Source organism: Corvus hawaiiensis, chromosome 30 (assembly GCF_020740725.1).
Source record: "Corvus hawaiiensis isolate bCorHaw1 chromosome 30, bCorHaw1.pri.cur, whole genome shotgun sequence".
Classification (NCBI taxonomy): Eukaryota; Metazoa; Chordata; class Aves; order Passeriformes; family Corvidae; genus Corvus; species Corvus hawaiiensis.
This window is the reverse complement of record NC_063242.1, coordinates 10,796,589-10,819,653: the sequence shown is the minus strand read 5'-3', so window position 1 is coordinate 10,819,653 and position 23,065 is coordinate 10,796,589. Positions and strand designations below refer to the sequence as shown.

The 23,065-nt window shown below is 36.1% G+C and overlaps 1 long non-coding RNA gene across 2 annotated transcripts in view; it reads right to left on the bottom strand.

Moving 5' to 3' along the window:
• Positions 1-354: 354 nt before the first annotated feature.
• Positions 355-23,065, bottom strand: part of LOC125318615 — a 131,884-nt gene continuing 109,173 nt past the window's right edge. Inside the window, exons 3-6 of one of the 2 annotated variants that reach the window (XR_007200448.1) lie at positions 12,304-12,548; positions 11,107-11,219; positions 9,551-9,713; positions 355-419 (exon numbers count right to left, since the gene is read on the bottom strand). This is a non-coding gene — a long non-coding RNA (uncharacterized LOC125318615). The remainder of the gene's footprint in view (positions 420-9,550; positions 9,714-11,106; positions 11,220-12,303; positions 12,549-23,065) is intronic. The other variant, XR_007200449.1, reaches the window with a different exon arrangement.

Here is a 23,065-nt window from a genome sequence, read left to right as displayed (position 1 = left end):
CAATAGGGAATTCAAAAGGCATAGAAGCGTTTGGAGGATTTATATATTTATATTCTCAACATGATAATAACACATACTTCTGGACATACTGATAATACTGTATTTTTAAACATCTGTTGATGTAATTCTTTCTTGTATGTTTCAGCTGCCTGTGTAGAGGCTGAAAATTATAAATCACAAAACAATTTTCTTTCCTCTGTTTTTTTTTTTCTTTTCTTTTCTTTTTTCTTTTCTTTTCTTTTCTTTTCTTTTCTTTTCTTTTCTTTTCTTTTCTTTTCTTTTCTTTTCTTTTCTTTTCTTTTCTTTTTTTCTTTTCTTTTTTTGTTTCTTTTATTTTTTCTTTTCTTTTTTTTCTCTTCTCTTGTCTCCATCCTTTTTTTTCCTGTTGTCAGGCAGAATTTCAAAATTTCATCCCAGTCCTATTAAATAACAGAAAAATCAACATTGTTGTGCCTCTAAAGTATGATGGTGCTAAGAATGGCATTGTTCAGTAATTAAAAAAATCTGACGTTTCAAAATTTCTACTTCAAAGTTTTTAAGCATTTTCAATAATATACTTTAAAATTACATAAAAGAAGTGTAAATCTAGATACTGTCAAGTCAAAGTTGGGCTGTTCAGAAACTCTGGCATCTGACTGTCTCATAGACGGAGTTAAGCCACAGAGCCCAGAATAAATTCTTGTCACCACAAGGAAATATTAAAAGGTTTTTCACCCTAGATCATCTTTCATCTATCAAACAGCTGAAAACACAAGGCCTCCCCTACTGTGTGTTTGCAAGAGCAAGGTCACTTTTTTCCTACTGTTTATCCCTATGAGTGAGATGAAGAAAGCTAAATAGAAACATACATGTATGAGTAAAGAAAAAATTAATAAGGCATTTGACTTTATGCAAACATATGATGAATATTGATCTTCTTGTATGAAGGAAATAGGAAATACTTTCTTGATTTTATGATTATTTTATTGGACCTAGATTTCTTGCTTCTCAAGAGCTCAACATATGTGAATCACTGTTTTTTGTTTGTTTTTTGGTTTAATTTTGTAGATTTTTCTGTGGGGCAGGGACAGCCGGTTGTATGGAGGGGGGAAGGTAAATTGGAATCTTATAAAATATGAACAAAGAATACATTTTGAAAAATATTTTGATACTTAAATTCTATAGATTTAACTATTTGAATGGAAATCAAATACATAAACACCTTTGGAAATCTGTCCCAGAATTATTATAGTGTATAATCTGGTATAGCTAAGAGAAATGAATTAAGAGATTTGCTTGAGTAAATTCTCAGTTCCTGTTAAACTGAGTGTTGTTCCAGCCAATGTTTTTAATGAACCTGGGATTTATAGTACAAAGGGAAAACATAAGGAAAAAAAAGGTAGGGTGGTAAAGGAAAAATAATTAATGACATGCAAGCTCAATACTGAGTTTGATGTAAGGCATGTCCTGTCTCCACACAGGCATAAGGCAGCCAGGATGGATAACTCCAGTACAGCAGCCAGCCTGTAAGACAGCATGGCAAAAGGCAGGATGTGCTCCAGCCAGTGCTAGTCACAGGTTTTATAATTGTTTAAAAGAAATTCAGAGCTTCATCATACTTGTTCGTATTAAATGCTAATCTATCTTCATATCATACTTGAAAAGAATGGCATCTCATCCATAACCACATCCGTGTATGTTAACTATGCCGTTTTTCACTGGCACTGAGTTTTTCGGTGGTTTATTGTTATTCTAGTTATAAGATGTGTATTTTATTCTTAGTAGAACTTCCTAATGTCAACTTTAGTTTCTCTTGTATGATTGCCTTCACAGCTCTTTCTCCTTTCTCTAACACAAGGATCTTTTCCTCCCCCTTTTGCTTCTCTACCTCTCAAACTCTTTTCCCTTTTTCTCCTATTGCATTTTCATGCATATTCACTGCCATGCTCTTTTCCTTTTTTGCTTCTCCAGTTCATTCATTCATGGTTTCTGTTCCTCAGAAGCCATTTAGAACCAAGGACCTGCCGAATATCTGTTTTCATAACTTTAACGATAAAGATATATATGAATCCTATACTCTCTGTCTCCTGATAATTTGAAGCCTCTATTCCCCTTCTCCTCTTTCTGTATGCTAATTGATTAATTCTGTGATTAATTGATACTTTAGGAACATAGTTACCTCTGAGATACCTTCCTACCAATTTAGGAATAAAGTAAGTGTATGACTGGGAAACCAGTGCTCAAGGGAACATATATAGCTCATGGTAATTTTACTCTAAGTTTTCCTATAAGATAAGGATACAGATCATTCATGAGGAAAAATATGGAAATCAGATGGAGTTCTGAAAATACTGGAGTCTGAAAAAAATTGTTAGAATCGGTGGAATTTGTCCTCTTTCAGAGTCAGACAGAACCTTTGATCTGACAGCTATCCTGTTAATTCCTGCATAATTTCTTATTTTCTTATTATAGAAATTTATTTACAGATTAATGTTTCTCACAGTACAATTTCTTACTCATTGAAGGAATATCTACAAAGGTTTAATTTTCTCTTGATTTTAAAATGAGAAGATGTGCAGCTCCATGGTTTTTCTCCTCAGAGTTACTTATCTCTATGTATACATTGGTTCTTTATTTGTAATGCAAGTGGTTTGCTACAGTACAAATTTAATTCTAGATCACTTAATTAAGATTCACAGTATTGGTAATTAATGCATTAATCGACTTTCTTGTCAATTTATATCAAGTAATTTAACATTTATGATTCAAGACATTAGTAATACTGCTTCAGCCCTGGGAATTTGCTAGTTTAACCCCCCCCAGCATCATCTCATTTCAATAACTATTAAAAAGGAAGAAAAAATAAGGATAATTTATAATGCACTTGGTGGTTCATAATAGGATTTGGTGCCATTTTTGAAAAAAATTAAATAGGTAATTACTCAAATACAGTGATATTTATATTTAATTGTATTCCTAACACTGAAGTATTTTAGATTAGACAAGAGAGTCCATAAAGATAACAGCATTAGTGTCAGGAATCAAAAAATCCTAATACTGTTCACCATAATTGTAATTTCAGAATGGTTCAAATTAGATTCCAGGGTGACGAAAATCACTATTTCAAAAGAACAGGCATCTGACAGAAATTACCTTCCTGCATTCCATTATTTGCCACAAAAGAGTAGATTCTTGGAAGCTACTAGGAATGTAATTATGCCAAATACTCCTTAATGCCAAAGGAATATTAAAAAAAAAATCTCTTCTACTTCATAATTAGATGAAAAATTAAAAATTAAAATATTCAATATGATAATGTTTTTCTAGCATTTTTAGTTCACAAGAGCAAAATGTTGCAAAGCAAAAATGGAATAATCACATTTTACACCACTGTGATGCCGATATTTTATGTTTAATATTTTATTCTTTAAAAAAACCACCAAACCCCCACTCTTTCACCTGCTAAATCTCTTTGAACATATGTGCTTTGGGACAAGAAGAAAAAAGGCATGTGAAAACACTTCACACAGAAAAGCTCTTTTGGAGCCTCAATTAGATGCATACACTTTTAATTGGGATGATCATTATTAGAAATGTTTGCATTGAGAAATGCATGTATGAAAAATGTATTGAATCTTTGACTTAGGCCTTATCTGCTGGCATAGCTGTGACCTTTAGATGGCTTTAAGAGTCTGTGCATATATTATCAGTGCATAGTCTTTGATCATATTACCACAAAGGATTTTAAGGTAGATTGAAGAGATGGCATTGTTACAGGTGACCAAGGATGCACATAGGCATTAAACCCACACCAAATGCATCTAAACTATCTCTGATGTGCTTATCTGGATGGCTACAGAGGATTCAAAACTAGAGCAGTATCACTGGTTTGATTTTCAGACTTTTGTGGGTGAATTGAGTAATACAGGAGGCTCTCAGATGGTCGAACATAGATATTCATAGCTCGGTGACCTATGCAAGGTTTACAGCAAAACTCGAGGTAAACCAGCACACAAGTTCAGAAATAAGCCATTATTCATTGTTTATTTCTATGGTTGTATTTTATCCAACAAGGCTGATGCAGGAATCTGCAGGTCTGAACTAAGTAATCATTAACAAATCACCACAGCATCGGTAATGGAAATATTGGAATGTGTTACACACTGGTGTAAGCAAGTACTTGAAATTACATAGTAATTACAGGATGCCAAAATCAGGACAGTTCCCTGTCTCAGAAGGACAGGAAATATTTGCATTTGATCTCCCAATGCCTTTTTTAGATTCCTGTAAAACTCCTTATTTACCTTCAGTCTTCGTGTGCTCATTTCATCCTACTTCACTTAACACCCACTTTCCTTCTTATAATCTTTTACTCTTCTGAAGAGTACTCATCATTCAGAATGAAAATTCATTTTCTTTTTCTCAAGATCAGTTAAGAAATGGATAAATATGTTAGCATAAAACAGGGAACATGATGTACTTATATTTTATTTTCAGCCTTCTATTTTGCAGCAATTATTTGCTAAGGAACTGGCATTTTATCCAACAACATAACCTAAATTTTTAACCTCAGAATAATACTGATACAAATATTTATATATTAAGCATCAAGCTTATCTTCCAACATCGAGATGTTTCAACATAAACCATTTAAATGTCTTTTCCGGGGAGAGAAGAATAGGGCGTGGCATGCAAACTAAAGAAAAGCAAACAGCAACAGAAAAATGAAATCTTTTTTGATACTAAAGAAACAAATAATTTTTCCCTAGTTCTAAAATGTATCTCACCATTATCTGTTCCCCTGTGTAAACAGCTCAATCTTTTAAATAAAAATATAATTTCCTCTTTTGACAACATTTCTCTCCTTTGATCAATGTTTTATATGACTTTTAACTTTTTAATTTCTAGTGTACCATGCTGCCATTATTCCTTCTTGGGAAAATATTTGATCTTCATGAGAACATGCTGTGGTTTGAAAATAATGACCTTGGATTAAATAAAGAAAGCAGAGCCATATCCGAAAGCATGCAGAACAATGATGCTTTTACCTCCAGGCAATGTCACATTAGTTGGTCTGTGCTCAGCAGGAATTGAAGGCTTATCCAACATATTTGCTTTGAAAATTTCACAGATAACATTAATTTGAAAAACTGCTAGTAACCATGCAGGAAGGCAATAACAGAACTATAGTAAATGGCATACTTAAGTAAGTGAATAAACATATTTTAAAAAATAAATAGTCCTGTTTTTCTGTTCCTACTAGGTTATATGTTTGGATCTGCATCTGCTTTGGCCAATAATTTATTCTGACATCTAAGTCTGACATTTTTATTTATTCTATGGAGTAAAAGCTTCTAAATTATTTTCTTCTTCTGAGAAAACCTTACTGGGTATCTTCTCAGTTAGAACTATCGCTAAATCACTGTTCCTTCCTTCAAAAATCATCTTTCCATTGACTCCAATATACATGAAGATCTTCAGGATTAGTTTTCTGTAAACATCAGGGACATTTATTATACTGACAAAATGTAATAGAAATTAAATGTGGATACGACTTAGGCATTCATATTAAAAGTATTGCCTGTTTTAATGTAACAATCACAGCTCAGAAGGAAAGATGCCATGTCAGTGATTCATGAACAAATTACAAACAGAAAAAAATATATCTGAGAAAACTGTGATTTGCTAATGTGCGTTACAGGATCAGTCTGATAGTCTGAACTTGATTGAGTGAAATATGGGCTGGGAATGTTTATTTCAATTTCTGTCCAGTTCCTTTTTAGCTGTCTGACAATGTTACTATGTTGTGCATTATATCATGGTTGTTTAACTGGTGTTTGACGAGATACACCCCACAAAAGGACCAGTCTTGTTCTACTTTGTTAAAAGCAGTTTCTGGACCTAGGGATAAAAGAGCTTTTACATAAGTTTTAAAAAGTAATTTTGTTACCATTTTCAATAAACAAAATAATTATAATAAATTATAATTTTTCATCTTCAGGGGTGTATCCTCTAATATTTCTGTAACAACATTTGTTGATAATAGGAGTGTATGATGGGAATGAGCCAGAGAAAGGGCTTGGCAAAAAGTATCTTCCAGCTTTGTTTTTCCTATTGCAAATGTTGAAGATCGACAAATGGATGATCTGACACAGTAAGACATGTCTGTTGTTCTGTTGTACTCTTGCAGAGTTGCTGCTTGTGTTTCCCTCTAGTTACCATTCTGTCCATCTTGTCCAACACTGTTACAACAGGTTACAGTAGAAATTTCAGAAAGTGTTGTAGTCGCAAGATTCAGCTTAGCAGGCTGCAGCTTTCCTGTGAGCTCAGCGGGGCTGCTTAGGGCAGTGCGACCATGGTTGCACTCCCGTAGTCCATTTCGGACGGCCCCGCGGTTCTTGCTCCGGCAGCTAGCAGCGCTACAACCAGTGATGGCAAAGCAGGCAGAGAAGGACCTCCCATGAGGGTTTGAGAGGACTTTAATCACATCTCGTCCCCATGATCCCCCAGAGGCAGAGAGACCCTGTGGTCCCGGCGCAGGGGGGGTTTCTCAGGGGCTCAGGGGCGGTACCTGGGCAGGGTTGGGGTACAGGAACCAATAGGGAGAGCCCGAGGGAGTGGCCAGAACTAGGGGCAGGGAAACGGGGGGGGGGGGGACAACAATGCAGAATAGGGAAAGCAATGGATAAAGAGATCACCACAAGAAGGCCTTGTATTCCTTCCATCATATTGTTCCAAAAATGCACTTTTCTATAGTGGACCAGTATAGGATGATACTATGTTTGAGAAGCACAGTAATTTTTTCTAGATTTGTAGGAATATATGAAGAGTCATTCAAGAAATAACTAAAAATGCAGAAAGTTATTTGCAATCTATCGCTAGAGGAAAATTAGGAGCAAACATTCTTGTAAGTTTAAAACCTGCAGATTTAACAGATATTTATTGGGTGGGGCATTTATATGTTGTTGTAGTTTTTTAGTGTGATTTTATTCCTGTAAGTAAATGTTCTTACCTCTCAGGGTATGAATCATCTTTTCCACATAATTATGACCACACTATTCAACAATTCTGTGTGTTATGTGGAAACCAGCTTAATGAATGTGCTGTCACAGAGATCAGATTATGTTAAATCCTAACATTGTCTCAGTATTGAACACTGACTGCAAAACTTTTAAAGAAAATAATCAGATTAAGAAAAAAAAAAGAGTTGCAGATAAGTCATGGAACTGAACAAAATTTATCAGCAAACCTAAAACATATACATCAGGCCACAAAGTTTTTAAAGGATTTTTCCAGTAACATGCAAATATTTAACTCCTATGTTCCACTGACTCTTGTCTTGAAATAAGTACAATCAGGGACACTCAGTTACAGCTTCATACATTAATGAGCACCTGGAAGAGGAGCTTTTATGGAATCTAAAATTACATACCTAGCTTAGATACTGTAGGAAAACAAGCTTCTTAAATCATCAACTTAATTTTTTATTTCTCTGTGCTAGAAAGATTGAGAAACTTACAATATTTTCCATTGTAATTTATTTTCTTACAATGAAAACTTCAGTTAAGAGATTTCTGCTAGAAAGGTTTTCACCTGGAAATTAGAGAGAGAGAGAGATTGAGAGAGAGTTCTTCTAAATTTCCTAAGGATCCTTAAAGTTGAAGGCATTGCTTATATCTATTTTCATATATGGGCTGTATTGACCTTGGCTGGATGCCAGGTGCCTACACAGATGTTTTACCTGTCCCCATCCATCAAAAGGGCAGAGGAAAAAAGTATCATTAAAAGCTTGTGGATGAAGATAAGGACAGGGAGACGACTTACCAAATGCCATCAAGGACAGAACAGACTTGAGTTAGGGATAGTAATGTATTTTATTTCAAGTAATTGCAAAAAATAGGGTGGTGAGAAGTAAAACTAAATTAAAAGCACCTTTTCCCCACCCCTCCCTTCTTTCCAAGCTCAGCTTCACTCTGACTCTTCTACCTCCTGAGCAGTGCTGGGGAATGGGAACAGGGGTTGTGAGTTCCTAACAATGCATCTATGACTCTTCTTCCTCATCACACTCAGGCTGCAGTTCTTCAAGAACTGCTCCAGAATGGGTCCTTTCCACGGGGTACAATCCTACAGGAACAGACTGACCCAGTGTAGGATCCTGCAGGTACTGCAGGTGGGGGTATCTGCTTCACCTTGGCCCTGCATGGGCGGCAGGGGGACAGCCTTCCTCACGACGGCCTGAGCCCCCCACTGTAAGGGAATCTGTGCACCTCCTCCCCCTCCTTCTTCACTGACCTTGGTGTCTCTAGGGCTGCTTCTCTCACATATTCTCACTCCCAGCTGTTTTGTACAGGCATTTTTTACCCTATCTTAGATATATTATCACAGAGATGCTATCAGTGTCGCTGAGAGACTCAACTTTGGCCAGCAAGGCATGCTTCTAGGAGCCAGCTGGAATTGATTCTGCCCAACATGTGGGCAGCTTCTGGTGTCTTTTCACAGAAGCCACACCTGCCACTCTCAGTGTTATCAAAATCTACCCACATGAACCCAAAACTTAAATCCAAGACTACATTTTTTCTTGTATTTTAAAGTATTTTTCTCAAACAGATTTGTAACAAAAAATAATTAATTTGCTATTTTCACTTTATATTGACTCTTGATTAGTCAGAAAATGCTAAAAATATCTTTGCATTATAATATTTATCCCTTGCATCTGAATGACAAAAATATAGTAATTTGGGGTAAAAGATAAGTTTTAGGTTTAATTTTGGAAAAAAAGACTGAAAATAATATTGAAATAGAATGTGTGGGAAGTAAATGTTGAACTGAATGTCAAATCAAATTAATCACATACTCAGGAAAACTGAAATAGATACACTGCAAATTTTTTAATTCCTAATTTTGACTACAAATTGTCAGTGCTCACAGGAAAGGGAAAAATGAGAGACAACAACAGAAAATTGGGTCTGCAGGCTAAAAGTTGAAAGATGAAAGCAAGAATGGTAAACTGAACCAGTGGTAAATAAACAGGGAATAGCAAAAGCAAGTTTTAATTTTGCAAAAATAAGCAAAAAAAAAGGCTTTTTCTTCTGTATACTCTTTATATAGCTTTTACTTTTGTACACTAAGACAATGGGGAGACTCTGGAAATAGGAAAATGAACAATATACTTTTCTGTAAAGCATCTTGCAATCATGAATCATTTAACTATAATGTACAAAAGTATGGGGATGGCTATAGAATGCTTTGAGAAACAAGAAAAGCGAATTTTAAAATAGTGTATTGTCACACATTTTCTGTTAGAAGGTACATATTGGCTTTTCAATTACCTGCATCTGAATTCCAAGTGGAAATTATTACTACTGCTTAACAAAAATGTGCTTTTGTAGCAAAGCTTTACACTAACCACCATTAATCCAGCAATATTTAATGTCTTGAAAGGATTACAATACATTGGAGGATCAGAATTAAGGGAGGATTTCTTATTTAATGATCTAACTCTGGAAAAGGGGAAAACTCCTATGCTTACATTTTGATTCAGTGATTTCTTTAACATTCAGACAATACTTACTCATGACTTGCAATAAAAAACTGGATAAGGTCCAACTTTGTCTTCCTCATCTCCCATCTGTCTTTCACATTCCAATAAAAAACCTTGGTTTAGGCTAGTCCATTTCTTGCTGATATAAAGAAAGATAAGTGAAATTGTTTGCTGTCTGATATGTGGCAAATAACTGCAAGAAATATAAATCATTGCTTGTTACTTGTAAAACAAAGCCTAAGAAATAAAACAGTCAAACATTATACCCACTTAAAAAAATTTTATACCACAAGGAAGCATAGGCAAACTTAATCCATTATGCATTTAGTATCAAAAGGCCTATGAAAAGGCCTACCCATTTTCTTGACTGCTGGAAATTATTAGTTTTGTTACCAATTATACCAGATCCCCATCATAGCAGGCAGTATGACACATAAAACATATGCAAACACCTTATTTTAAACCTAATGCTTCATTGCCAATTTTCTAGAATAAAGGATGCATTTTAGCCTTATTTATTTATTATTTGTGACTTTCGCAAGAGTGGTTCAAGAGCTGAATTTATACTCCTTAGGTATGTCTGAAATTCCATACAAGAAAAGTCAAAACCCTTACACAAACAGCCTTTTATACAAAAGTGAATAGAACCTGCATCTGAAGAAGAAACTGATGGGAAGACTGATGGAACAGTCCCTCTCAGACTGGCCTTCTATCAGAGGCCAGTGGTGAAATTTAAAGTCACAGAAGGCAGCCAACACTTTCATGGACCTACAAGTCAGGCAGGTTGCATTCCCATGAATTGTCATTCATGTCAGCACATTTTCTCTTCCATAAAACATGAAGAAGCAGTTAGATTCAACTCGGATGCAAATTATAGAAAAAAAAGTCCAACCAGGGATTTATGTTCATTCGTATCTGCTTTTATTGCATACATGTTTCCATCTCCCAGAATGCTCAGTGCTTTCAGATATCCCTAGAAACAAATAATCTTGATGTGACCAACCTACTGTTAATATGATACTGCCTTTTATATTAGCTATGAAGAGGAGAGAATTTTCACATATATGCTGTACTTTAAACATGCTGTAGATTGCAGATATCAATGGGTGACAGAGAGTGTGATTTATCATGTTTAAAACTATTTTGGTAGTTTTACCCAGGAAATAAGCTTGGAAGTGTTAAGATCTTCTTTAAGCAGATGATTTTTATAGCATGGTACACACTATATAGCCAAAATGACCAGCATCAGAAATATTACTCTTTTCTTAGCCTAAGCTGGAACACTTCCAAAGCCATATAAATTAAGCCAGACTATCCTTAGAAGCATTTAGTTTTAAATCACTCTCTGATTTACAGAGAAACAACTGTTTCCAGTATGAAAACTTACAGTTCTTTAACTGCAGCTTTGAGAGACACTGTGAGAACATGCCAGACACCAGGTTAAATGGTCCAGAAATTTTGTACTTTAGAAGCACAGAAACCACTTTGAGCAATTTAACAGATTTTTTATAGTAGTTCTATAAAAGTTATTTCTTAGCCTCTGTATTACCCAGAACACCAAATTAAAAAACATGTTTCCATTGTACCTTTATGTATGAAGAATTTAATTTTGTTCCTTTATTTTGAGTTGACTTTGCCTGGCATACCTCATGATAAAATTGAAACACTTCATCTTCATTTGGCATATAAGCATCACCCTCTGCCAGAAAGAAGAAAAGATCAAGAGCCCTAATATTAGCTATGTTAGCTATATGAGAAACAAAAATCAAATTTAGCTACAAAGAAATAATAGTTGCTGTCTCAAAGAAATGGTTGTTTCATTCTCTCATTCACTTCCTTGGCTCCCAGTCTCTTTCTTACCTACAATTTAGCAGAAAAAATTTTAAAAAATTGACTAAAAGTTAGACACTCCTGATGATTAAGGGTCTTCATTTTTCTTCCAACTTCCAAATTAAGATCTCCCCCTTTTTTGGTTTTAGAGAAGAAATCACTGAAAATGGTTAAGACAGGTCCCTAAACCCAGTTTGAGTTACAGGTTAATAAGTATTTGGATCACACCAGAAGCTTATCTGGGCCTTGAAAATAAGATTCTAGTTTAACGAAGCTGAGGTCAGGAAATAGAACTTGTAAAATTGAGCACTCATGCAGAACAGAGAGATGACACAGATACTGACTGACCACATTTTCTCTTTTCTTTCTTTCTTTTTTCCTTCTTGTTTTTTTATTACTGAAGTCTCTGCAGTTTAACATGTTTATAAATTACCTAAGATCAGAGTTTGGAAGACGAATGAGAAGAGCCAGAAGACTTTATAATTTTGTGCAATAATGCAAAGCACTATTTGTAGTAAACTCCTACTAAATATATAGTATTTTAATTTGGAAAGGATAACATATAAATGCTTTAAACAAATTGATGTAATTGGCTGTTAATAAAGATGTAATGGGAACTACAGCTCTAAAAGGTCCTTTTCTCCTGATTTCTGGAATGGTATGACAAAGTAGTAAGTTTTATTGTATGGCTTTATTTGTCTGTTCCTCATATACTGTCAAACAGTATATAGGGCTAGTACTAGAGTGATCTCTAGTCTGGCTCAGCACAGCCATGAAAATACTTTTAGACTTACTCATGATCCCCATCATATCCCATATAACTAAACCACAAAAACAAGCAATAGCAAAATCTATAACGCCTTTCACTAAGAAGTGTGTCTTTTAGAAGAATGATACATGAATAAACTGCTTGGCCATTCGATGTCTGTTGAAGATTTTCCAAGTAATCTTACCCATGTTCTTGGGCTCCCAACTGCAGAGTGACAAGGACAGTCTTTCACTGCAGCTGAAGTCATCTGCTGAAAGGTCCTGTTTACCATGTACACACTTGTAATCCTTTCCCTTGCAAGCTTGAGCCCACAGGATGAGTTGGCTGAAACATTCGCTTGATAGAAAATTAATCCTCTCTTCCCTCCCACATGCTGAGAAGTGTACTTTCTGTCATCAGTGAGCTGAACCAACTCATCCTTCTGGGAAGCTGCATGAAGATAGATGATACAGGGGAAGAGGAGGAAAAAAGACTGGGCAACATGCCAAAGTTAGATTAGGTATGAAAAGAAAATGTGCCTTGGTAAATGTCTGTAGAAATGCTTGGTGAACTTGCAGTTGAAAATTTTGTGATTTTTTTTCAATACTTCAAAATTAGTGTCTATGTGATATTTCTGTGTTTCACATGCATTTGGAATGGAGATCATGAAGATCTATCTGTAGGTGACATAAAAAAACCAAATATCGTTTGCTTCCTAAGGATAGTAGTGAAATCACTTCTGTCTGTTCCTGAAATTACACTTAGAATAATTTTGCTTATTTACATATCTTTCAGACCTAGTATTGCAGTAAGTACACAGGCAGACCTTTACATCTGGGAAGAAGAGTTACATCTGTCTGTAGCTGGTAGTCACTGTATTAAAACACCCTGTGGGATCCACTCTCATTGTTAAAAATGTGTGATTGACTCAGTGGTTTCAGATTCCTTAGTAGACGGCAAACACTATATGATGTGATCAGTGACAGTTCTAACTTGAAATGGAGTTAACTCCAGGAAAAATTTTCACCCAAAGCAGTACATTAATAGTGAATTTTATAATTTAAGAAAATTAACTATATATCTAGTTCATTTATGACCAGATTTTATTAAAAATAACTTTTTGAATTTAATATAATTTAATCTTAGATTGATACATCAAATATATATTGAATCTTAGTAAAATTTCATTGATCCTTCCAGCAATAAGAGCACTAAGAGATAATTTAAAAAATTGTCAGTTCAAAAAGCTGCTGATATAACTAATCTGTTAGAGACATACATATTGATTTAAAATGAAACTTAAAATTGAAAAGGATTATGCCCTCAATAATAAAGGCTAATCTGCATTTTTCCTTAAAGAGTTAAATGTTGGTGACACTATTTGTTGACTAAGGAAAAGGGAAAATTTGTCCACAGAAATAAGGAGAACTGCTGTGGGCAAAGTAGATTTTTTTCCCTGTGAAGTCATCAATGATTCTGTTTTGTCATTGTTCATCAAATTCAATGGTCTGGAATTGTGTTAGATGCTGAATTAATAGGGAAACATGAATACCATGTAAGAGCATGTTCTTCTACTACATGTCCAGGGAAAGGGTTACTTAGTAAAATATACAAAAAAAAAAAAGTCAGATGTTCTGTAATATATGAGATTAGGTATTCCTGTCAAAATTGCAATGATTTATTACAAGACTTGGACTGTATTAATCATATGTGTCAAATACCATGTTTTATGACATCAGCATTTTCTACTAAAATAAATAAGGAGCAGACTCTGTGGTAATAAATCAGACCGTTTTCTCCTATATTTAGGTTTAAATACCTTTATTTAGGAAGATTAGACTAATAAAAAATACCAAGTCTTATTTACTGAATAGACTTCTATATGTATTTAACATTCATAGAATGCTGCAACATCTCTAAGTCATTCCAATAAACCACAGTGAGTGAATAATTAAATTTTTTTATTATTTTTTCTGCTTAACTCTCAATTTCCTTTATCAGAGAGTTCTGCACAAAACCAGAGGTTGATGATATGATACCTTTTTGTTTGCTAGCATTTTCTGGAAGAAATACTATCCTGCAAGTTAAAATTAGGGGCCCTGGTTTGTTAGCTGGAGCTTTCATTTATGCCTCTGGAAGGGCGTTGCCTATGAGAACACCAAAGCTTCTTGGATGAATAAAGGAATCTAACTGGAATGGCCATGGCTACTAAGCAATCTTTTAAAGTGGTGGGGGTTTTCTAAGGCTCAGGAAATTATTATTTTTCTCATATGAGTACAGAATTCCTAAATCAGGGAGGTTAGAGGAACAGGTTAAGTTGCTTGATGTCATGCTGTCAACATCAGATCATCTAACACCATTAAATACCTTTTCTTATTTTGTAGGACACGCCAGGGAATAGACTAGGAGGTAGGAAATGTAGCCTTGGAAATTCTGTAACGGAGGAGGAGATGGAACTCACACATCATGCACATATGTTGCACCACCTGGTCTTTGTGTAAAAAAGAAGTTGCACAAGAACTGACATTTCTGGGAAATCAGCTTTCTTGATTTTTTTATTAATACTCACCATAAGTGGAACATGCTGTGCCAAAGCAAATATTTGCCCTTCTCCTCTTCATGTCTCTCACTTTTTCATGTATCACTAGAAAACCTGAATATGAATTTGGCTCACTAAAAGTTAGGTTTGGCTTTTGTTGAGGTCTTGAATACACCAAGAGGCTCTGCAGCCATCAGCCTTGTCCTTTCCCTGTTCTGTGCCATGGGCATTCCTGTGCTTTGTTCCCTTATCTTGCTGATTCCGGCCTTGTTGATATGACTTATAGGCTTGACTTGGACCTGCTTTGTCACTGTGGATTCACACGGGCACCACAGGGCTGTTACCCGAGCTTGTCTCCTCTCATGAGTCCTGCCAGACTGCACCCTTGCTGGTGAGGACATCAGTCCCCCCGCTTCGGTCTCAACATTGGCTTTAGCTTACATTTTGCTTCATTAAACAGCTCAACCCTCCTGTTCACTGGCTTGCTTATGCTTGTTGTCATTTTGTTTAGGCTTATTTATTTACAATTATTATTCAGTAGAGAGCTGCTCAGCTGAAGCTAAAAGGTCAATTTATGGAGATTGAGTTCTTGTTTTTCCCAATTCAGCAACTTAGCAAAAAACTTATTAGACACTTAGTGAGTAAAGTATTGCTCAGTGGGGTGTTGATCTGCATTAAGTCTCTTATAAAATTAGATTTAGGAAAGAATGGAAAAACTCGTTATTATTCCACAGAAAAAAAATCCAAAACTCAGAAATATTTGTGTTGTTCAAGACTTCTGGCAAAATCTCCGAAATCTGGTAGAGGTGTAAAAGTACACTAAGTGGGTGAAAAAAACCCCAACATAGCATAACTTGTGAATGAATATAAATATTTTTTTACTCTCAAAGCACAGGTGCTCCGTTGAAGATAAGATAGTTGAAGTTTACTACACAATAGGCATAAGCTGCACCAAGTCTAATATTTTACCCTAAATATTCTCTGAGAAGGAATAATCATGACAAATCAAAACACTGGTTACATAACAGCAGTTGCCCTCCTATCAGTGGTGTTAATTATGCGCAGAGGCTTCTCCAAGCACCAGTATAGAATCGTACAATGACAAACTTCATCTTTTAATAATGTTTTTTTCTGAAGTCTCTTGTAAAGAAACATATTTACAAGGATTATGATTTTAGGACTGAGCTTCTGGATAAAACAGGATTTTCAGTTCTTGCATCTGTTTTATGCCAGCAGTTTCAGAAAGAAGTAACTCAAAACCATATTGCCACTGATCACTGAATGAGTATTCTGCCCATCTATACTGTAAAGCTATCTAAAATGTAAAAAACCTTTTGATTTATAAAGCAAGGAATTCTTTAAGGGTTTAATACTTGTGAGTTGAACAGGCCTTAAATACTTTTGGAGCAACAGGATGTCCACATGGCATGTTTTCATGAGGACACACAAGCAAAATAAATGAGGCTTGTGGGGCACTAACAACATGATGATGCTGCTCAGGGAATTCAGGCTAGCTAGCATATGTTTCAAATCCAAAATATATTCCATGTAGCCACTACAAGACTTAAATTACAGCGGTACTCTGACCACAAGTAATTTGCTGAGCTCCATGGCTAATGTGCCATTATAGTTTTGGCTGACATTTCACAGTTTGCGCTGTGCATCACAAAGAAATGCATATTCAGGGTTAGGCACTGGGTGGTGTTGAAGAGCTAGCTAGTAGGAAAATGCATTTGTGCAGGTCTTAAACTGACTAACATTCACCTTTTCTTGCAGCTGATGGAGCTTGATTTGTTCTTCAAAATAATTCATCTGGTTCCCCAGGCTTAATCAGGTACCTTGATTTAGTTTTCCTATTTGTAAAAACATACTGAGATGAAGTCCTACATTATACTTCTTTCCCTTATGTTTGGAGTTACAGATATAGTCCTGTAAGTAAAACATCCTTTTCATATTAGTTTATCACTGAAGAGTTTCTGCCATCTGACCTTGTGAAATTTGAAATAAATGGTTTTCCAAAGCATTGTATTTAATCTTAACCTCTGTTTAACACAGACTAAAGAATGATTATGTTATTAATTTTTTTTTCTTAATTGATTTTACATAACACAAGTGCAAGTGAACATGAGAGGAAAAGAAATTATGTTTTAGTGCACCATCACATCAAATTATTTTAACCATGGTAAATGTACATTTAGCTTTCCAAATACCAAATATAGATGCCAAGTAACAATAAAATAAAAATAATCTATTCAACATGTGTCATTTAAAATGACTCTACTTTGAGTGATTTCATTAAATAAATGACAATATTCTGCTTTAAAAGAAGACAGCATTCAAGAACAGTATTTGTAGACACCATCTTCAATTTTAAAAAGTCTGAAAACTTTACATTAGTCTGAATATTGTATGCAGCTACACTTACAAATAACAGCTATTACGTGTACACAACAGAAATAAAAGAATACTTATCTATTTCTACTGTTGGTTTCCAGGTCAGTAGCATTTTCAGTGTTTGTCTGAGGGTTAAAATACCTTCAGGGTCTCTCTTAATTTTATTTCTAAGGATAGGTGGTCTTTAGTGTATTGATCTCAAAAGTTTTGGAGTTTAATTTCCACTAGCTGTTCAAAGCAAGATTTCTCAAAATATATGAGTATTTTTACGACTTAGAAATCCATAACAAAAAATATGACTACAAAATCAGCCACTCCATAGATATCAAGAAATCAAAATTTCAGCTGCAAAAAGCTTCTTTAGCAGTCATTTGTCTCCTGGTATATCAAGTGCCTTCTATTCTCCAAGTGCATAGAATGTATTGACTAAAAAAAGCTATCTGATACTGAAGAGCAGATAGAACTCCACTACTAAAGAAGTAGTAAAGTAGGTATGTTTATTTCCAGCGCTGGGATGCACGGGGGATCGCTCCTCCAAAATCATGCGTGCCGACAGCTGCATTCAGCTCGGTATTTATCGGGTTACAAGTTCCATATTCATTAAGTTTCGCAACACGCCTATACATATTCATCACCTAGCCCCGCCCAGCCTCGCTTCGTATTATAATGAACCCAAAAGTCATTTACATCCGCGTTGCGCTTGCGCAGTGTGGTTTGGTGGCTTTGGTAGGGGTCTTCCGAGGGTCTTTTTGATGAAGTCAGGAGTCTTCATCATCCTGAACTTTTCACCTTTCTTCCCTACGCATGCTCTTTTGTACCCCTGGCCTGGGTTTAAGCTTTGAGACTGGTTTGAGCTAGTTTTGGGTTGAGCGCAGGATGTCTGTCTGAGACTCCCTCTGCCCTTATCAGTGGTCTCTTATCTTTTCTTCCTGCCCTGGTATGCTGACCAAGCTGGATGCATTGTTCCTAACAAACTAATTCTCCTGCTTCCCATCCCCCTGATTCAATACTTCCAAATATCTCACAACTTTAAGAAGTCTTTGTTTGTTAAAAGGAGAATTGGAGTGAATAATACCTGATCTAGTCACTTATCCCTAATTTAGATCTATAGCATAATGAAGACAACAATAAAATTCCTGACTCCCACACTTGCTTTGCATCACAGACACTAGTGCTAAAATAGTCACCTTCGCCAGGAGAACTGAGACTTGGCCCAAGGAAAAGACTTTTAACACAGAGCTACCATAGAGCTGTGGGAAACTGCAGCAGTAGCACTCCATCCATGCATTCATATTAAGAGAAGCCCATGGACTGCATCACTTATCAGACTACTGCCACAGACATAAAAAAAATGCAAGTCAAGTAGAAAAAAACCCAGAAGAGTCAAAAGCAAAAGGGGTAAACACTGTAATAAACAAATAAAGAAAGAAACATCCTTGTCTTTCCAAAGCATGAAACATACATGGCAAACAAAAATAATAAGACTTTCAAAAAATATTTTTGGAAAAAAAAATCTAACTGCACACTTACTCCATATGATGTATTTATAGTAGTTTAATTCTCTCCACCACCTAATAACATGCCTGTTAATATGCAAACTATAAACTACAGTACTTTGGGGTAATTAGTTAATCAATCAAAATAATTCTCATTTATACCATACTTCTGTGGTCTAGGGAGGTCATTTTAATATTCTGCAAATACCTTTATGCAAACCCCAGGGACAAATCAAGTAAAAAGTGCTGCAAGCAGCTATTTTTCTATAGCCATGTGCAGTGTTTATACTCTGCTGGTAAATACTGTAGGTTGATTTTATTGAGCCTTTTGAGTATAATGAGCATAAATGTGACATATACCACTGTTGGGGTTTTAGTTTAGTCCTTTTTTTTTTTTCCTGTTAAAGGAATTTTTTCCCATATGCATGTTGCTAGGGGACAAATGGCCATACTTAAGAGAAGACAAAAGACCTGGCTACTCTTTTGTTTTCACCTGGGTGTGGGGGCAGTTCGCTCTCAGAGTCCGGAGAGAGAAGCTGCAGAGAAAGGAGCTGCTGGTTCCTCTTTCCAGCCGTTTTTCTTTTCTGCTGGAAACAACGCCGGGATCCCAAAGCCTCTTTCCCTGCCCTGCCGAAGGCCGGGCTGTGGCCGCCCTGCCCCGCTGCTGCTTCAAGCATTCGCTGCGTTGTAGCCGTGCTCGCCCTGCCTGCCTGGGCCTCCGTGGGGTTCTCCATCTGGATACATCTCGTCTGCCACCCGGGATTTGTGCTCGTGCCTGCTGCTCCAGCCTGCCGTTCCAGCCTGCCGTTCCAGCCTGCTGTTCCTGAGAGTCCGGGATCAGCTGCCCAGGGGTTTGTGAAGCCTTTGTCCCATCCCTTCCCGGGATCCCAGGGCACCGGTGCCGCGTGCTCCCCGAGCTCGCTCCGGAGCGCCCCCTGCAGCCGCGGGGGAACCATCGCACCTGCCCTGCTCACCGGGAGCCGCCAGCGCCCCTGCCGGCTGCGAGCGGAACTGCACCCGAGGGGAAAGGGCCCGACAGCCGAGAAGGCTGGGACTGGGTTTGTGATTGTTTGCTGTTACTGCCAGAGTTATTGCTGTTTGTTTGACTGGTTATATATATATATATATAATAGTAAAGAACTGTTATTCCTATTTCCCACATCTTTGCCTAAAGGCCCTTGATTTTCAAAATTATAATAACTCGGAGGGAAAGGGGTTACATCTGCCATTTCAAGGGAGGCTTCAGCCTACCTTAGCAGACACCTGTCTTTCAAAACCAAGACAACCACCATATGGTTTCCACACATGGACAGGCTGCAATTAATGCTGCAACCCCGTAATTTGCCTCTTACTTGTGTGTTTGTCTGTGTCATCAAAGCTACCTCATTTGTGCAGAGAATCTGTGTATATACACATGTATGTGACTGCAAGCATAACCACTTCTGTGTTTTACCGCTGGTAGTGCAGAATAAAGCCTGCGCGTAGTGTATGATCAGTAGCAGAGTGCAGAAGAAATGCTTATGTCAAGAAAGTTGTAAAAATGCTGTACTAAAGTAGTTTGGTTTTTTTTCTTGGCCTTTAATGTTGACAGCTAGCAGAAAATATAATACTGTTCTAATTGAACAATTATGATTAAATTGCACCCTATTTTCATATATATATATGTAGTGTATACATAGCACCCTACCATATGTAATACACTCTACTATCATATATATAGCACATTTAAGACAGTGGCCTAAATTCCTTAATTAAGTCTTAGGCTCTGATTCCAGACTTTGTATCTGCTGGAAAACTTCTGAAGCTGTAAGTAAAACTTTTAACAAGAATCACATGAAACTTGCAACTGGAAAGATAAGGAACCTGTAGTATTTGTGGTCTAGGAGTGGATAACTCACATAATTCTACAGCATCAAGACTGCACATTTTTTCAAGTCATACTGAGATACACATGCACACACACTGAAGAAGTATCCCTGTCTGCTTCATCTTATTTAGAGCACTATTAGACAGCTACTGTAAGCAGGTAGGCACTTCTCTCCCCTTTTCCCAATAAAGCACACCCTGACAGTACAAACAAAAATTGAGGTAATTTCATTACAAATTTCTCTCTCATAACACTCTAAGTACACAATCTTACTTTTTATCTCCTTGGGTAATACTTTTGCAAACATTCCTCACATAAAAATACCAAAAAAATCACTTTGTCCAAGAGAGAAATACCAGATCTTAAAATGATAGTCAACCAACCTTTCTCTTAGATCATTGAACCAAAGTTGTTTCAAAATAGCATTTAACACCTACTAGTTTTACTCAAATGTATTAGAATATAAACAGAACTACACAAGAGAAGTTTCATGTGATAAATTAGATTCTCTTGCCTAAATGTTAATGCTTGCTTATGTTGTTGATCAACATGTATGATGTATTCATATGTCATTAAACTTCACATGGCCCTGGTGAAATAAGAAGTAGTTAGATTTTTAGCAGAGGAGTTGGTATGTGAAATCTTCTATACAATATCTTATTGGGAAAACATGTAAAGAACAGCTAATGCAGGGTAGTATAATTGCATATATATGGGCTTAGTAATTATGTATGTATATGTGTCTATATATATATATATATATACACACGTATATGGACTTAACAGTGATGGAAATGAAAAGTATGTGAAGTTCTTTCTTCTTGGGAATATTTGAAGATAAGTAGAAGTAGATTTAATTAAATCTACTTTTTTGGACTTTATATATTACTTAATAATGTGGTATGAGCAGAGTTCCAACAAAGATACAGGTATAAAATTTATGACCTTGAGGAATTATCTGTTTAACTTTGTTGTTTCAAGTATTTTATGTCAAATGCAAACTTCGAAAGAATTTTTTTCCCTTAAGACATGAAAATATTCAATGCTAATAGTAAAGAAATGTGCACCAAAACTATGTTGGAAGTGTACTTGCAAAGTATGAAGGTTGCTATTAACTGAAAAAAATAATAAAAGGGTCTGTACTAAAATCAACCCTCGACATAACTCAATTTGAGCTAATGAAGCTGTTCTGAATGGACTGTGTCATGTTTCCATAAGGCTGTTCTAAAATTATACACCTACTTCAAATATGAAAAACAGTGTCAATAGGAAAAGAAATGGACACACATTCACCACTGTCATATCTTCCCTGCCATCTGTGGAGAATTATGTTCATGTTTTTGTAAGATTACTTTAAAAACATTTTAAAAGTAGATTGCAGAACAGTCGGTTGTGGGTTAACTGAGTGGCAGCCAGGACAAACCCAAGGGCAAGAAAAATTGGGTATTCTCCTTTGTGAGCCAGCACTTCCCCACCGTTTGACTTTGTTCAGTTTAAAGACAAAGATTTCAGTGGCAGTATGTTGCATTTGGCCAGTTTTTTTCAAAGTCTCCAGATAGCAAAGATTTAAACCTACTTAATATACCTACACCTCCCATTCAGCTGCAGTGTTTCATTCATCCACTGAGTAAACATGCATAGACTGGAGATTAATTTCCAAAACACCTAAAATTAATACTAAAGGACAGTTTTAAAGGTAATTGAAGGGTATAGTATTGGATAGTGCTTGTAGGTACATACTGTCTGTTTAATTGTCACTACTAATTTAACAAAATCTACTTTTGGTCACTCAATTGCAATTGGTTTTAATTCTTATTGGTTTGTTTCCTATGTATTGTATTTTTTAATCTCACAACACAGATATCACTAATTGGATGAAGTAATAGAATCATATATCCATAACAATGTAGGTCTCTATCAGTGTCTTAGGTAACAAAAATATAAATCTAATAGCTCACTTGCAACATCAATTTGACTTGGTGGCTGAGTAAATCATGTGCAATTCTAAAATGAAATTTCAGGGTTGATAGATTTCCAGGAATTTTTCAGGCAGAGCAATGTGCAAGTGATTAACATTAGCAATAGTTTTGAGCAGCCTGTATTATAATCTCCCTAGCAAAGTTGGAGTAATATGTAAACACAGAAAAATATAGATCTAGACTGCCAACCTTCTATATCAAGTAACAATATCAGGGGTTTTTTTTTCTCAAAAAGAAAACCTGATGCAATAACTGAAGCATAAGCCAGTCAGTCTGCAGGCACCTGGAGCACGGCCTCAAGGGAACATGTGCCAGCCACCCTCATAGCAACGAAACACTTTTACCACGGTCTTTGGTTCTGGGCATGGTAAAAACCACACTTTTCCTTCTAAATACATCTCTTCACTGAAGAGTTAACCTATTGGAGAAGTTCCACTGATATCCCTTCTGCAGGAGAAAAAACCAAAATTAAGAACAAAGCAATCTTCACTTGCCATTCACAGGAACCAAGGCTTCATGGCAGTCCAGGCTTAGAGACTGTCATTTCCTATGACAGTAGAAAACCACCAGGAAAAAGGAAAACCCTTGCACAAAGTATCAAGTTGATTTACTGCAAATCAGCAGAACAAATAGAGAAGAACTCATTTTCAGCTGTTTCAGGGAATCAATTTGCCTAATATCAATTAGCCAAT